Below are 18,087 nucleotides of genomic sequence, written 5' to 3'. Positions count from 1 at the left end.
AAGAAAAATTACTTGAGTCACGAGCCCTATGTTTTTGCTCGGTGGCAATATCATAAAAAGAAATGCAATTGGTTTAGCATGCTTTGCTCTTTTTAGAAATATATGTTTTTATTGATTTCAGAGAGGAAGGGAGAGGGAGAAAGAAATAGAAACATCAATGATGAGAGAGAATCATGGATCAGCTGCCTCCTGCATGCCCCACCCCCAGGTATCGAGCCCACAACCCGAGCAAGAGCCCCAACTGGGATTCAAACCATGACCTCCTGATTCATAGGTCGATGCTCAACCACTGAGCCATGCCAGCCTGGCAAGCATGCTTTGCTCTTCATAGAGTTATTGTTGCAGTTTGTTGGCTGATCATCAGCATGGAAAAATTGGCCTGATAAAAGTTTCATAGTCTTCAAGGATTGCAGAGTCACACTATTTATATGTTGGAGGTAATGCAGCAAAGCTAAACTCTTCAACATTTACAGTTGTATCAGAGTGGCAGTAGCCCCCAAAATCAATATTCAGAAAGAGGAACATTAAAGAAAATACATATTACTTTTCTGTCCTATGGAAGATGGATCATACAGCCAGTGGAATTTTTCCTTCAAACTCCATGGCTACATTCAATCATAAACAGGAGAAATATTTTACCTGGGCTGCACTTTTTTTAAAAAAACCATCACATTGAAATGAGAAATGGAAATGAAAAGCGTTCACATTGCTTATGTGAAAAGCAAATTAGAAGCAAATGGTGACAATTATAAAGCACAGTTTTGTGTTCTGTATATGCCTAAAGGTAATGAGAAGTAGAGGGTAAAGAGTTGGAGCTGGTAAAGATGAAGATGGTGAACTATTAGAAGAATGGTAAATTTCAGATGAAAAAGGGGTAACTACATCAATGGTATTGGGTGTCATTGGGGAAATTGAGCATGATGAGTGAGTTATTTTGTTTGAGAGGAAACAAATAAAATTATTTAAGAATATTGTAATTGGTTAATTATCTTATATATGAAATATATTTATATATCCAAAAATATCAAGCACAAGATGATGAATGAATGACTATAGTAGAAGAACTCAGTCAAGTATTCAAATATGAATAAATGCAATTAATGGAAATAGTGACTGTTATAATTGCTAGAGCATGTCATTATAATATAAAAGCTAATCCCTCTCAAGTAGATAAATAAAAAGTTTTAAAATGCTCAGTGCCACTAATCATCAGAGAGATGTAAATTAAAACTACTATGAGATATCACCTCACACCTGCCACAATGGCTACTATCACTAAATCTACAAACAACAAGTGCAGACGAGGACGTGGAGAAAAGGGAACTCTTGTGCACTGCTGGTGGGAATACAGACTAATGCAGCCACTGTGGAAAACAGTATGGAGGTTCCTCAAACCATTAAAAATGGAACTGCCACTTGACTGAGCAATGCTACTTCTGACAATATATCCTAAGAATCCTAAAACATCAATTACAATTAGAAAGAATATATGCACCTCTATGTTCATTTCAGTGTTATTTACAATAGCCAAGATTTGGGAGCATACCAAATGCCCATCAGTAGATGAGTGAATAAAAAAGCAGTGGTACATTTACACAATGGAATACTATGCGGTTGTAAGAGAGAAGGAAATCTTACTCTTTGAGACAGCATGGATGGATCTGGAGACTATTAATCTAAGTGAAATAAGCCAGTCAGAGAACGACAAATGCCATAAGATCTCACTCACTTATGGAATCTAATGAATAAAATAAACTGATGAACAAAGTGGAACCAGAAGCATGGATATATGGAACAGATGGGTCAGTGCCCAAGGGAAGCAGGGGTGGGAGTGGTGACTGGATAGAGGTGAAGGAATTAGCTAAAGAGCATATATGCATACTCCATGGACACTGACAATAGTGTGGTGAAGGTCAAGGAAGGGGGAGGTAGGGTGGGTGAAATTGGGCAAAGGAGGAGGGGGAAATGGGGACACCTGCAATAATGTCAACATTAAAATTTTTTAATAATAAAAGAAAGAAAACAGAGAAACAAAAACTAGAGAGAACAAACAAAACAAAAATGAACATGACAGCCTTAAGTTCGATATATCAATAATTACCTTAAAAGTAAATGGTTTAAACACAACAAATAACAGGTGGATTGTTGGATTTGTTTAGTGGAGGGATAGATGCATAAATCGATGGAACAAAATAACACCAAAATGAACAAAGATGCAAAAGCATTTCAGTGAAGGAAATATAACCTTTTCAACAAATGAATCTTTTTGTTTGTTTGTTTGTTTGTTACTCCTCACCTGAGGATATTTTTTCCATTGATTTTTAGAGAGAGTAGAAGAGAGAAGGAGGAGATAGAGAGAAACATCAATGTGAGACATATGGATTGGTTGCCTCCAAACAAGCCCCGACCAAGGGTAGGTATCAAACCTGCAACCCAGGTACACATCCTTTACCAGGAATCAAACCCTTGACCTTCAGCCCAACGCTCTAACCACGTAGGAATACTGGCCAGAGCTAAAAATGAATCTTGACCTAAGTCGCACACCTTATATAAAAACTAGAGGCCCGGTACATGAAATTCGTGCAGGGGGGTGGGGGTCCCATCAGCCCAGCCTGCACCCTCTCCAATCCAGGACCCCTCGGGGGATCAGGCCTAAACTGGAAGTCGGACATCCCTCTCACAACCCGGGACCACTGGCTCCTAACTGCTCACCTACCTGCCTGCCTGGTCGCCCCCAACTGCCCCCCCCCCTGCCAACCTGGTTGCCCCTAACTGCCCTCCCCCCCCCGCCAGCCTAGTCACTCCTTACTTCCCCCCGCCCCCGTGGGCCTGGTCGCCCCACGCAGCCTGCTGCTCAGTCATTTGGTCACCCCTCACTAACCCCCCTGCCAGCCTGGTCGCCCCACGCAGCCTGTTCAGTCGTCTTTTCGGTTGCAATGGTCGCTTAGGCTTTTATATATACAGAGTAGAGGCCCGGTGCATGAAATTTGTGCATGGGGCGGGGCGGGGGAGATCCCACTGTGGAATCGGGCCTAAACAGGCAGTCAGACATCTGCCTCACAATCCAGGACTGCTGGTTCTCAACTGCTTGCCTGCCTGCCTGCCTGATTGCCTCTAACCGCTTCTGCATGCCATCCTGATCACCCCCTAACCACTCCCCTGATCAACACCTAACTGTTCCCCAGCCAACCCGATTGCCCCTAACTGTCCTCCCCTGCCAGCCTGGTTGCCCCTAACTGTCCTCCCCTGCTGGCCTGGTCACCCCTAACTGTCCTCCCCTACAGGCCTGGTCCCCCCCAATTGTCCTTCCCTGCAGGCCTGGTCCCTCCCAACTGCCCTCCCCTGCAGGCCTGATCGCCCCCAACTGTCCTCCCCTGCTGGCCTGATCACCCATAACTACCCTCCCCTGCTGGCCTGGTCACCCCTAACTGCCCTCCCCTGCTGGCCTGGTCCCCCCAACTGCCCTCCCTTTCAGGCCTGGTCCCTCCCAACTGCCCTCCCCTGCAGGCCTGACTGCCCACAACTGCCCTCCCCTGCTGGCTATCTTGTGGTGGCCATATTTGACCACATGGGGGTAGCCATCTTGTGTGTTGGAGTGACGGTCTATTTGCATAGTACCTCTTTATTATATAGGATTATTTCAAAATAGATATGGATTTAAATGTAAAAACTTTAGGAAAACATTACAGGATAAAATCTTTGTGATCCATAGCTAAGCAAAGAGTTCTTAGACTTGACATCAACATCAAATCCATGAAAGGAAATTTTGACATATTGGATTTCATCAAAATATAAAACTCTTGTGAAAGACCTTGTAAAGAGAATGAAAATACAAGCTGTGGGAGAGTATATTTTGAAAAACACGTATTTGACAAAGGACTAGTATCTATAACATATAAACAACTCTCAAAAGCCAATAATAGCCCTGGCCAGTGTAGCTCAGTTGTTTGGGTGTTGTCCCATGCACCAAAGGGTTGCCAGTTTGATTCCCATTCAAGGCACATGCCTGAATTGTGGGCTTTACTCCCCGTAGGGGATGTGCAGGAGGCATTCAATCGATGTTTCTCTCTATCTCTCTCCCTTTCCCTTCCTCTCTCTTTCTAAAAATCAATAAAAAATCTTTTTAAAAAGTCAACAACAAAAATCCAAATAACCCAATAAGAAAACAAACAACATGAAAAGGCATTGAAGAGGATATACAAATGGTAAACAAACACATGAGAAGCTATTCCACATCATTTGCCATTACTGATATGCAAATTAAAACCATAATGAGACACAACAATCTAGTGACACCACCAAATTCTGAATCACTAATGCATTGCTGGTGGGAATGTAAACTGGTACAACCACTCTGGCAATTTCTATAAAAATTAAACATTTAACTACTATTAAGATCCAGCTCTCTCAGAAAGGATATATGCACCCCTATGTTCATAGCAGCACAATTTGCAATAGCTAAGATTTGGAAACAGCCTAGGTGCCCGTCAGCAGATGACTGGATCAGAAAACTATGGTACAACTACACAATGGAATACTATGCTGCCATAAAAAAGAAGGAATTATTACCATTTGTAGGCACCTGGATGGAATTAGAGAACATTATGCTGAGTGAAATAAGCCAGTCAATGAAAGAAAAATACCACATGATCTCACTCATTTGGGGATAATGAAAAACAGTATAAACTGATGAACAAAAAGACACAGAGGCAGTAAAGCATCAAACAGACTGTCAAATTACAGTGGGAAGGTTAGGGAGAGGTGGGGGAAATAAGAGATCAACTGAAGGACTTGTATGCATGCATATAAGAGTAACCAATGGATGCAAAATATTGGGGGGTGAGGGCATGTATGGGAGTGGGGTGGGGGGGGCAATGGTAAGATATGTACACATATAATACCTTAATAAAAAAAAATAAAAAAAAATAAAAAAATAGGAGAAACCAAGATGGCGGCATAGGTAAGCACCTAAACAATTTCAAAACTACAACTAAAAGACAGAACAGACACCATCCAGAACCACAGGAAAGCTGGCTGAGTGAAAATTCTACAGCTAGAAGGAAAGAGAAAAGCTCACAGAGAATTAGAGGTACGGCAAAGGGTCTTTGTGTGTGCAGAGAGGAAGGGCAGCTGAGAGCCTGGCTGACTTTCTCTGGCAGAAGGGGGAAGGAAGCCCCCGACCGCACTGAACCCCAGTTCTGACTGCACTGAACCCCAGTCCCGGGTGAAACCCCGTGGACCGAGGCTCATACAGGGGGCGTCTGGACTGTCAGGTAGAGAGAAAGGCACCCGGAGACTCGGAGACCCGGGGGAGACCCGGGGGAGCCCCGGTGGGCAGGGGTCTGGAGACGCACACGCCAGTGTGCACAAAGGCTGCGGAGGTTGCCACAGGCTTTCCCTAGTGGAAGGGAGTCAGAAGCTCCTGACTGCACTGAGCCCCAGATCTGACTGCACTGAACCCCAGTTCCAGGCGAGCCCCTGGGGACCCATGCTCTTGTGGGGGGAATCTGGACTCTCGGGCGGAGACTCGGGAGCCGGGGAAGGCAGAGGTCTGAAGACTGGCATGCAAAGGCTGCGGAGGTTGCCACAGGCTTTCCCTAGTGGAAGGGCGTCAGAAGTTCCTGACTGCACTGAGCCCCAGATCTGACTGCACTGAACCCCAGTTCCAGGCGAGCCCCTGGGGACCCACGCTCTTGTGGGGGGGGATCTGGACTCTCGGGCAGAGACTCGGGAGCTGGGGAAGACAAAGGTCTGGAGGCGCGCACACGCAAGGGCAAGGCTGACTGGAAGCCAAGACTGTCTGCTCTGCCCTGAGACTCCACCCCATCCAAACTGAGCACAGAGGCTATTGCAATTTGGCAAGTCTAATCCTATAAGGCTGTCTCCAACACCGAACTTCTCCCAGCGTAGACACAGCTGATCCTTACAGCCAACTGGCCTGGAGGTCAATTCCTCCCAGTGATACCAACAACAATCAAGACTTAACAACAACAAGGCTGTACACACAGTCCACAAAGGGGTGCACCAAGAGTGTCCACCTCAGGTTAACTGGGAAGGCCGACCCACTGGGCCATATAGGAAACCTAGCACACAAATCTACCCTACCAACTCAGGGAAGCAGTGAAAATGTGGCATCAAAGAAACAGATCACAAACGAAAGAAATGGAGGAAAACAAATGACTGGATATAGAATTCAAAACCACGGTTATAAGGCTTTTCAAGAATATCCTAGAAAAGGCCGATAAATATAATGAGACCCTTGAAGATATGAAAAAGGACCAACTAGAAATTAAACATACACTGACTGAAATAAAAAATATTATACAGAGACCCAACAACAGACTCGAGGAATACAAGAATCAAGTCAAAGAATTGAAATACAAAGAAGCAAAAAACACTCAACTGAAAAAGCAAAAAGAAAAAAAAATTCAAAAAGTTGAAGATAGTGTAAGGAGCCTCTGGGACAACTTCAAGCATACCAACATCAGAATTATGGGTGTGCCAGAAGAAGAGAGAGAGCAAGATACTGAAAACCTATTTGAAGAAATAATGACTGCAAACTTCCCCCACCTGGTAAAAGAAATAGATTTACAAGTCCAGGAAGCGCACAGAACCCCAAACAAAAAGAATCCAAAGAGGACCACACCAAGACACATCATAATTAAAATGCCAAGAGCAAAAGACAAAGAGAGAATCTTAAAAGCAGCAAGAGAAAAACAGTTAATTACCTACAAGGGAGCACCCATACGATTGTCAGCTGATTTCTCAATAGAAACTATGCAGGCCACACGGGAGTGGCAAGAAATTTTCAAAGTGATGAATAGCAAAAACCTACAACCAAGATTATTCTACCCAGAAAAGCTATCATTCAGAATTGAAGGACAGATAAAGAGCTTCACAGATAAGAAAAAGCTAAAGGAGTTCATCACCACCAAACCAGTATTATATGAAATGCTGAAAGGTATTCTTAAAGAAGAGGAAGAAGAGAAAAGTAAAGATAAAAATTATGAACAAATACATATCTATCAACAAGTGAACCTAAAAATCAAGTGAATTAAAAATCTGAGGAACAGAATAATCTGGTGAATATAATAGAATCAGGGGCATAGAAAGGGAGTGGACTGATAATTCTCAGGGGAAAAGGGGTATGGGGGGTTCAGGAAGAGACTGGACAAAAATCATACACCTATGGATGAGGACAGTGGGGGGGAGGTAAGGGCAGAAGGTGGGGTGGGAACTGGGTGGAGGGGAGCTGTGAGGGGAAAAAGGAGAAACAATTGTAATAATCTGAATAAAAATTTATTTAAAAAATAAAAATAAAAAAATAAATAAAAATAACCCTTGCAAAATAAAATAAAAATAAAAATAAAACAAAATAAAAAATAAAAAGATCCAGCTCTTATACTCCTGGATATTTATCCCAGACAAGACATATGCTCACACAAAATCCTGTACACAAAGATTCATAGCAACTTTATTCATAATAGCCAATAATCAGAAACAATCCAGATGTTTCTTAGTAGGCAAACAGTTAAAACAATCAGTTGTACATTTATACCAGGGAATACTGCTCAACAGTTGAAAGGAACAAACTATTGATACATGCAACTACTTAGATGCATCTTTAGAGAATTATGCTGAATGAAAAATGCCAATCCCAAAATGTTAGATGTTAAATGATTTTATTTTTATAACATTTTTTAAACAACAAAAGTGTAGAAATAGATAACAGAGTAGTGGTTGACAGGTAGATGGCGTAGGTGAGGGTGGAGGGGACGAGCTGTAGTGATGGAAATGGTCTGTGTCTTGAATGTATCAATGTCAGTGTCCTGGTTGTAATATTGTTCTATAGTTTAGCAAGAAGTTATCTTTGGGGGAAATTGAGTGGATGGTACAGGGGTTTCTGCATTATTTCTTACAACTGCATATGAATCTACAGTACTCTCAAAAAACATCTTTTAAAGCAAAATGCACAGAACCAGTAGAAAGGGGAAAATTGAAGATGACAGGAAAGAATGTGGAGAAGAAACTGGAACAGGGATTTTACTTGTCATTTAGGAGCTCTCCCTGGTGTTCCTGCAGTTTCAATTCCAATCCAGCTGTTTATTAAGAAGTTATAACAGAGGAGATCTCCATTACATGGTGAGTCCTAATGCATCGAGTGGAGGCAATAATTAAAGACGGAGAGTGACAAATACAAACACAATTTATCTCTCCCCTCCTTGTATTCTCCCTGATCAGGCCCTCACCCTAGAACAGCAGTTCTCAATCTTGATGCACCATGGGATCATCAAGGGCATTTTAAAAAAATACCAGTGCCTGGATCCACCCCCTGCCCACAGATTCTAATTAAATTGTTCTAAGGTTACCTCTTGGACCTTAGCGTTTTTAACGGTCTAGAAGTGATTGCCAAGTGTACCCAAGGTCAAGAACCAGTGGCCAAGTGGAGGTCCACAACCTGTTGGAACCTTATTTGTGGGCACACATCATGTGTTTGTTTCAAACTGAAAGTAAAGAGACCAGGGTGTGCTGTGTGTAAATCATTTCCCTGTGCCTCTAGTAAATGAGGTTAAGTGCATGTTTTAAGGTAGAGATTAAATTTATACATGAAATCAATTAACCTGGTTGTTAGCCCTCCAACACTGGGAAGTCCTCAGACTTTCCTGCCTGCCTCCCTGTCCTTTCAGCTACTGAACATTCCATGGTTTTTTAATTTTTATTTTTTGCCATAGAGCTTTCTAACCTATGCCATTCTACACAGATCAGTAAGGCTCTCCCCGCTCCTCTTTCTCTCTCTCTGTCTCACATACAACCCTAGTCTTCTTTCCCTTCCTTGCCTCATCAGTTTCCTTCAGATCTCTTTCAGTCTTCACCTCCTCAGAGAAGTCCTTTTATGCTACCATGAACCTCTCTTTCCTAGTACTTACCCACAGTTATAATCTTACAGTTATTTTATCATCATCTCATTGTCTGTCTCTCCCACTAGAGTGTAAACTCTATGAGGGCAGAAATCTCACCTATGTTTGCTCACTATTTCTTCTTCAGCCACCAGCCTGAAGCTTAATGTATTACAGGTGCTCTATAAATTTGTTGCCGGAATGAACCAGCCAGTCTCTATTTAGAAACTTAGGGAATGTTCACCAGAGATAGAGGATGTCATAAAAGCAGTTGACTAGGAATGGTTCAGCTGAAAGCTAGTGAATGTGACCTTGGGCAGACCATCGCATCTCCCTGGGGCTCAGTGTGTATGTATCTGTGAAAGAAGGATGGTCTGCAAACTTGGCTGCACAAGAAGGTGTGGGACCCCATACAAATGTCCTCATCTAACTGGTTTGAGGTGGAACCCGGGTAGTAGACATTTTTGAATGTGATTGAATAGGCAGTGAACGTTGAGAACCACTCCACTGGGCTCAATGAAGTCTAAAATCTGGCATAATTATACAATTTTAGGATCATATAAAAGAATCCACCTCCTTTTCTGTTAGGATAATCTGCACTTGAAGCATACCACACCCATGATACCTCGGGGCTAGACACAAAGTGAAAGCTATTTGTAACCTGACACATCCATTTCCCCCAACTTCTTTCACTTTCAATAGTGGCAGTGTTCACCCTGCCCTCTTTCCAGACTTGGCCTGTGGGCACCCGATGGAGTGAGACTGTGGGATGGTGCTCTGTGAGGTACACGTAAATTGGAAATTAATTATAGACTTAAAGATAGAGCACACAAAAATGTGCTCTTTTGATTATTAACTTTCTGATTTTCAGAATAACAGTTTAAAAACACATTTTCCGATGCAAATGCCCAGAGGGATTAATCTGCACTGAAGATTAATTCCCTGAGATATTTCACTCTTTAACAGTCTCCTGGTTTGGTTTTTAATTTTCAGCCCTGAGAATGAAGTCTGATGCCAAATTTCCTTCGTTGTCATTTTTTAGCTGTAATTGGCTCTAAGATATGAAAGGATTCGTTGGGTCCCGTGACAGTTATTCCTAACAGAGCAGAACCCTGTTCAAAGCACTGGGATCACAAAATGCAAACCAGGAGCGAGCTTGTTATCAGGCCTCTGAGAGAGAGGCTGCTCCGGAAGTAAAAGGCCAGGCGGCCTCCTCCAGCTTCCTCCACGTTGTATTACTTTTTGCTGTTGTTTACTGGGGTTGGGACATAAACCTCAGCTGACAAGTACAAGAACTGGAATTATAAAGAAATCATGCTTCAAAGAATACACTTTCATTCCACTAGAAAATTTGTTAGCATAAGAAACAAAAGCAGTGTGAGGAGGGAGGATTGTTTCCACCTACCTCTCTGCAGCCCAGGAGATTAGGTGCACCTCTGTAGTGGTCCATTCACAGGATGTGTGAGAGCCGTGTGGAAAGCACCAGGACAATTTAAGTCTTGGGCAAGAAGAGTTACCCAGTTCATTTCTGAGCAATGTAGGCGAATACATCTCCTCCTCCGCCTGTGTCACTCCGATACTCAGGTGTGTACCTGCGAAGTCTGTTCACTTCTTGCAGCCAGAAGAGTCCTCTTTGAGCACATTTTTTAGTGGTTCAGTTACTTACATGGTGCCTCCCTGAGTATAACTGAACTACTAGACGATAGAGGCCTAAATGTACTTGCAGTAGGTTAGGCATAGAGAAAGCTTTTCAATGGAGGGTCTGGATGGGGGCAGGCAAGTGACTGGCTTTCTATTCTTCTGTATTGGGGAAGGAAGAGGAAAAGACAGAAATTCCCCTCTCTTCACTTCCATCCTTCAAAACATAGCTTTGGCCATAATCCACCAGTAACTCCTCTTTTAGAATGGAGGTGACCTCGGGGAGAATTAAACATTTAGACTATTCCCACTTTGGTATGAATTATGTAAATTAGAAAATCAGGTCACTTTCCTCCTCAGGAAAGTCAGCCATAAAGAGAGACTGAGAGTCTGGATAGACGAGGAGTGAGGTTGATTTCAGAGCGTAAAGAAAGAAGCTTTGAGTAGGGTCCAGAATAGGGGATTTCAAGTAGTTAGAAGCAGTCTGAGAACTCGTAATGCCTAAGTATAGGAGTGAAGTCCAGGAGTGGGGGGTGTTATAGACAGGGCAGACTAGAGGCCATTTAAAATAAGGTTTATCTACTTTGTACATTGGCCTAAATTTAGCCATCGAACTATGTGGCCATGAAAAATATACTTCCTGCTACATTGGGTATATATATTGCTATAAGCAATATACCTAAAAATTAGGAAGTATCACTTCTTTAGGAAAATGTATGAGGTTGGTCAGTGTGTAGCCAACTTTCTTCACAGTCTATCTGGAGACTTAAACAGATTGTAGCACTACCCTCCATCCTTCCGTTGGTTCCCTAAGGCCAGAGAACTCCACACTAGGGTTCTTGTGTTCCCAGGACCCACAGAGAGTATCCATACAGTAGGCACACAGAAAGCATAAGACTTTTTTGCAAAACAGGTTTCTGTCTTCCAATCCATTTTCAGATCCTCAGTGTCTTTCCTAAAACTGATTTCTGGAGAGGGGACTTGCAATCAACAAGTCAAGGTCTTACACAGGTTCTTCTTTACCACTTCCCTTTCCCTGCTTTCCAAAAGTAAGGCTTTCACTCTTCCCAAGTCTCACTATGGTAGCCTCCAGAGTGTTAAACAAAGGGACAACTGGAAATATTAAAATTGGGTAGGCTTCCCTTCATCAGAGCACTTAGGTAGGGCATGTGTCTTGCTTGTCTTAGACACATTTCTGGTATAGCCCAACATGATGTTGGAAAGCATATACGTTAGTTCCTGTTGAGATGTTCTGAATTCCCATAGTGAAGGCAATTTTTCTTTAATGACCTCATTTTTCTTATTTCCAACTATTTTCAAAGAATGTGTTGTTCTTGAGGGAGAGTTCTTTAAGAGCAAAGCAAAACAAAGCATAAAAAGAAATATCGAAGATGATAGCACTTTATTTCATCCTTGTAATAAACTCTTGGTAGAGCTCCATACCCTATCTGCCTCTCTATCTGAAGTGAGGTGGCTGTCATAAAGATGCATATTAACACATTTATTAGAACTGAAACATGAGGCCAAACTATTTTTAACAAAAAGTGAGGTTGTCAAGCCCACTGTTTGACAATAAAGACTTCCTTGCCAATTATCAAAAATATGAAAGACATTTTCCCTAAATTGAGTAAGCTATATCTGCAGCTCCAAAGTTTTGATAAAAATTTGTCATTATAAAAAAAAACAACCCTTTTTTTTGGAAAATTAGTATTGAAATTAATACTTGTTTTATTTTTCCAACCTTACAAGCATATTTAGTTAAATAAGATGCCTTTAAGTGAAAGAGAAACAGGTATAATGAATAGTCATTTGCAAAATCTTGGTAAAAATTTTTTGGTACAATTCCCAGAACTTGATAAAGTTAATGCTACTAATGAATGAGTATCAGTTGCTTTTGCAAAACAGATTTCTGTTTTCCAAAATGAGTTTCCAGATGTGGGGGTTCGAGGAGGTAGGCAAACAGGTGAAGGGAGTCAAGAAACACAAACTTCAGTTATAAAATAATGCCTGGGATGTAATGTACAGAATGGTGGTTGTAGTTAATTATACTGTATTTCACATTTGAAAGTTACTAGGAGAGTAGGCTTTAAAAGTTCTCATCATAAGAAAAAAATTTGTATTTAGTATGGTGATGGATTTAACCAGACTTATTCTTATAGTGGTCACTTTACAGTATATACAAATATCAAATCATGTTTGACATCTGAAATTAGTTTTATGTCAGCTACATTTCCATTTTAAAAATTAATTAAAAGATCTAAACATTAAAATTAATTTTAATAATTATTAATATTATTTTAATTAATTTCTTTGACACAATTTTAGATGAGATAAAATTTTACTAATTAAATTATTAAGTAATTTTCAATTATAGGTCACCCTCTGGTTTTTGGTGAATAACTCAAAATCTCTTCAAATAACTGGTTGGCATTATTATGACACAATCCCATCTACCCTTTTATGTGAGCAACATTTCAGTTTATGTCTATATAAGTGAAAAATAGCAATTGAATTGATGATGAGCCATGCCATCCTAATAATAAATATTAATATAGGAATATATGAGCTAGTTTAACAATGAGAGTAACAACAAACCATTCACAGCTGAATTTCCAGGAACATTTACTTTGACAATTTATCAAAATTTATAATCTACATATGTTGTTTTGATTACTTGTAAACTACTGATAATATTTATATGTTACTACTAATAATTATAATTTTTTTATTCAGAAGAAAATATTTAAACTTAATGCAGCCTTATATTAACAGGATCTTTTTTAAAAATTCTAATTTATAAACTCTTGTTTGTTTCAGATAATTATGATAGAGTAATCAGTAAGGTTTTCAAGAATGAAAATATATTATGTTTGAATAAAAATTAATGGGGGAAGTGGGAAGCACATACAAGTTAAAGGATCAAATGAATAGTATAATTATTTCAACTAAGAATAGCTTGGGACTGTTTTGTTTTTTTAATGAATGATAATAAGTATCCAACTCCATAGTATTTAAATTCCACTGTATATGTGGATATATTTAAAAGAGTGGTAAGAGCCCTAACCAGTTTGGCTCAGTGGATAGAGCATCAGCCTACAGACTGAAGGGTCCCAGGTTCAATTCTGGTCAAGGGCATGTATCTTGGTTGCGGGCACATCCCCAGTGGGGGGTGTGCAGGAGGCAGCTGATCAATCTCATTGATGTTTCTAACTCTCTATCCCTCTCCCTTCCTCTCTGTAAAAAATGAATAAAATATACTTAAAAAATAAAATAAAAGAGTGGTAAGAGTTTTGTCTTAGAACACTGATGTACTTCCTTTATAACTGTTAAATTTCATAATAAAGAATTTTAAGTGTTAACTTGAAAATTGTGCAATGGGGCTGTAGCCAAATATTTTAGAGACTCTTGTCTTAGAGCTTTCCTTTCTCTCCCAACAAAACTCTCCTCCTGTTCCTTCAGGACCCTCGCTGCTCCCTCCCAGCCTGACATGCTAGTGCTCACTTTGGTGTGGGTGACTGTTAATCACTTATTCCTCCCAGAAGGCTTTGTGTTGTGCAAGGGTTTCCTGGAAATAATAACACGGCCTACAAGAATGGTGTTAGAGTGAGACTTTTCAGCCATGAACAAAGGCATTTGAAGTAAGAGGGAAATTTTAGAAGTCACCTGGGTGTTTTGAGCTCTTCTAGGCTTCTGTGATTGCAGGTAATCCTGGACTGTCAGGAGAGCCAACCAGAGGCAGCAGGCACTGGCAACTCGGTGGATCAAATAGAATTTGGGTTAAACTCATGATTGAGAAAATTAAGCTCACTAGATATGTGTTGCTTTTTATATTTTCATGGTATTCCTGGCAGTGCCCGCTACAGTATTGTGATAGATGTATATAGACACCCAGAATATGACTGAAACTAGTTTAGGAGTAGCGGAGGGAAGCAAGTTTGTTTTTTTACATTGCACCGAGTCCTCCCCGAAAAGAGCTCTGTGTCAAGAAAATACTTTTGGTGTGTGTTGTTTTTTTTTCTCATTACAAAAAGCAGGACAAAGTCGTGGCTTTACTGTCTATGTTGACTATTAATTTTATGTTGCCTGGGAGCCAAAGATAATAATTGGTGCATAGGAGACAAGCCAGCTGTGCACAGAGGCCTCCATGTGCTCCTGGGAAAACAACTGTAGATGATGTGTTGAGGGATGGTCAGAGCGTCATTTTTACAAATGCACGATTGTAAATTATAAATGTGGTTGTTCTTGGCACTAGTGGAATCCATCCTGCCTGTTTGTCTGGACTTCTGCAATTGTCAAGGTCTTGCTGAATGTTAAGATATCAGCTTATGGGGGCAGGGGGACATAGTGTGTGCCAGATGAAAATAATTTTATGTAACATAAGATGTGGTTCCTAGCCTCAAGAAACCTAAAACCCACCTAAATAGAGGGATTTGGTCTTTAAAAAATGAAAGGCAGTACAAACAAGTCTTTATTATCATTTGTCCTGTGCTACAGTTCATATAAAGAGGCTTTCATTTGAAGCTAGGCCCACAGGGGATGTTTTATGGCATGTACCAGATTTAATTGGGGCCTTGAAACAAGGGTAAGACTGATAAAAGTGGAGAGAATCAACAGGATCTTCCAAGTAACAGAGAAATGCTCACAGAGTCTTCAGGGAATACGTATTAAATAGGCTTCTTAGAGCAGTGAGTTTGAGGGGAGGTGGTCAGGACAGAATCATCTGCAAAGGATAGGTAGATATAAATATAGATATAGATGATATGGATAGATAGATAGATGATATAGATAGATATAGATATTGATGAAATAGATATAGACATACAGATATATATAGTGTATGTAAATATACATATATATGTGAGCTTACTTTCTAATTGTTAACTCACAACTTTATATAAAACTCCTATATGTCAGGCACTGCAATAGACCCTTTAAGTAAATGCATTATTTGTAAGTCTAATGATCTCATGTAGTAAGTTTGTCTCTGGGCTATATAAAACAAATACACTAGAGAATCTAAAAAAAAAAATTGTCTTTTCCCAACCTAAGTATCCATGGATAAATGGTTGGATAAATGGATAAAGAAGTTGTGGCATATCCTATATAATAAAACCCTAATATGCAAATTGACTGAATGACAGAATGACCAGTCGCAATGATGCACACTAACCACCAGGGGTCTCAACACAGAAGCTGCCCCCAGCCTGCTGGCCCCAACCAGCTGCGGTGGCGGGGGGCGGGGATGGCGAGCAAGCGGTGCCAGCGGGGGGCCCCGATCGCCCTGCCAGTTGCCCCACAGACAGACAACTGGCAGCAGCGGGGGGCAGGGCTGGCGAGCAGGCAGCACCAGGCCAGCCAAGGCGGGTGTGAGCGGGGGCCCCGATCACTCCACCAGTCACCCCACAGATCGGCCCTGATCGCCAGCCAGGCCTAAGGACCCTACCTGTGCATGAATTTTGTGCACCGGGCCTCTATTCAGCCACACACAAAAAGTGGAAATCCTATGATTTGTGACAACATGGGTGGAGCTTGAAAGCATTATACTGAGTAAAATAAGTCAGACAGAGAAAGACAAATAGTGTATGATCTCACTTACCTATAGAATCTAATTAAAAAATACATACACCAAACATGTAGAAAAAGAGATCAGATATGTGGAGGCAGGTAAGTGGAGGGAAGGAGAATGGATGAAGGTGGTCAAAAGGGACAAACTTCCAGTTACAAGAAAATACGTACTAGGCATGTAATGTACTACACGGTGATTATAGTTAACACTGCTGTATGATATATAGAAAAGTTGTTAAGAGAGTAGATCCTAAGAGTTCTCACAGGGAGAATTTTTTTCTTTTTTTTTATTGTATCTATATGGGATGATGGACATTAACCAAACTTGTTGTGGTAATCATTTACAATATATATAAATCAAACCATCACGCTTCTCAGTGGATAGAGTGTTTGCCTGTGGACTGAAGGGTCTGGGTTCGATTGTAGTCAAGAGCACATGCCCGGGTTACAGACCTGATCCCCAGTAATGGGGCGTGCAGGAGGCAGCCAATCAATGATTCCCTCTCATCATTGATGTTTCTATCTCTCTCCCTCTCCCTTCCTCTCTGAAATCAATAAAAATATGTGTGTTTTTTTAAAAAAAAACATCATGCTGTAATGTATGTTGATTATTTTTCAATAAAACTGGGAAATAAAAAGAGTATTTTCCAACTCTTTTATATTGAAAGAAGACATTTCTTAGGACTAGGGAGAAGAAGTTATAATATTAGTTTTTCCTTTACATTTATATTGTATGTGTTAACAGTGTGAAATGTATAAAGTACAACTTATTTCATAACCCATTAACCAAAGCTGGTATTCCCTCTCACTATTCCCCTTTCAATCCTCTAGTCTATAGTCCAGGCATATTTTCTATTTTCCCCATAAAATCCATTATAATGAGTGTTTCATATACACATAGCCACTTAGTATACCCTCCAACATGGATGTAGATTGTTGCTCTTTGGCAGTCTAAGACTTTACTGTCTTTATTCTGGCTTGGTAATAGAGTAACAGAGTGTCTAAAGTGGTAATAATCCTCCAACCTGGCTGCATGGCTGAGGAGAGTTTAAAACATTCAGATTCATGGTACTCATCCCGAACTTATTAAGGAAGAGTCCCCCAGATCCATCTCAGAAATCAATGACTTAAATTTTTTCTTGAAATAATTCTGATGCAGTCAATCAGTCTATGAACAGGTGTTTCAGAACCCTTTCTACCAATTAATATAATAACACCTTGGTGAATTTAACAGGACTGCTTTTCTAGGTTTCCCTATACTCCAGCAGTATTGTATTTCTGTTGTGTTAAATATCAGTTATAGATACGGGTGTAGGGTCTTGTCACAGAATATAGCAGAGGTAGATGCTAAGATGAGCATAGGAGTTGAACAAGGCAAGTAAAGACCAAGAAGTAGGATTTGTGACAAAGAAAGGGACAGGATATATACCTAACACAGATAGACCTTGGAGCTGAGGCATGGCCCACACTGACACAAGGAGTCAAGTTCACAGGAAGACAGCTAAGGAAGGCCAGGCAAAAGACCCAGAGTTAAGGAGATCTCTATCCCAAGAAGATGAAGCTTATAGCCTCTATCTCAGAGAAAGCCACTTCACTTAGGGATTTCATGGGAAGTCAGCAAGTGGCCCTTCTGGTTCTAACATCAATGAAACAATCTGCTTATAGATCTATGTCTTCCACCCAGCTTGGAGCATCTGGAGGGCAACCCTGGTGTCCACCTCTCCCTGTATCCACAGGCCTAACAAGAAAAAAAAGTACATTTTAATTTTGGAACATTATTTACAACACTACTTTGAATAGAGACCCTAGAATAATGGGAATGTTTTAATTCTGAGTTGTATTTGGCTCACACTACTTCAGATTTCTTCCAAAATTTGTAGGTTCTATGCTTTCCATAAAATACTCTTTCAGTCCTATTCATCTCAACCTAATTATTCTTTTTTAGTATGCTAAAAAAAAAAAAAGGTTTTTATTCATTTTTCCCGGT

The 18,087-nt window shown here is 40.6% G+C and overlaps 1 protein-coding gene across 3 annotated transcripts in view; it reads left to right on the top strand.

Moving 5' to 3' along the window:
• Positions 1-18,087, top strand: part of LHFPL3 (LHFPL tetraspan subfamily member 3) — a 529,678-nt gene that overhangs the window by 155,806 nt on the left and 355,785 nt on the right. The window lies entirely within an intron of this gene.

The sequence above is a fragment of the Plecotus auritus genome, assembly GCF_963455305.1.
Source record: "Plecotus auritus genome assembly, chromosome: 4".
In the NCBI taxonomy this organism is placed as follows: domain Eukaryota; kingdom Metazoa; phylum Chordata; class Mammalia; order Chiroptera; family Vespertilionidae; genus Plecotus; species Plecotus auritus.
This window is presented reverse-complemented; position numbering and strand designations above follow the sequence as displayed.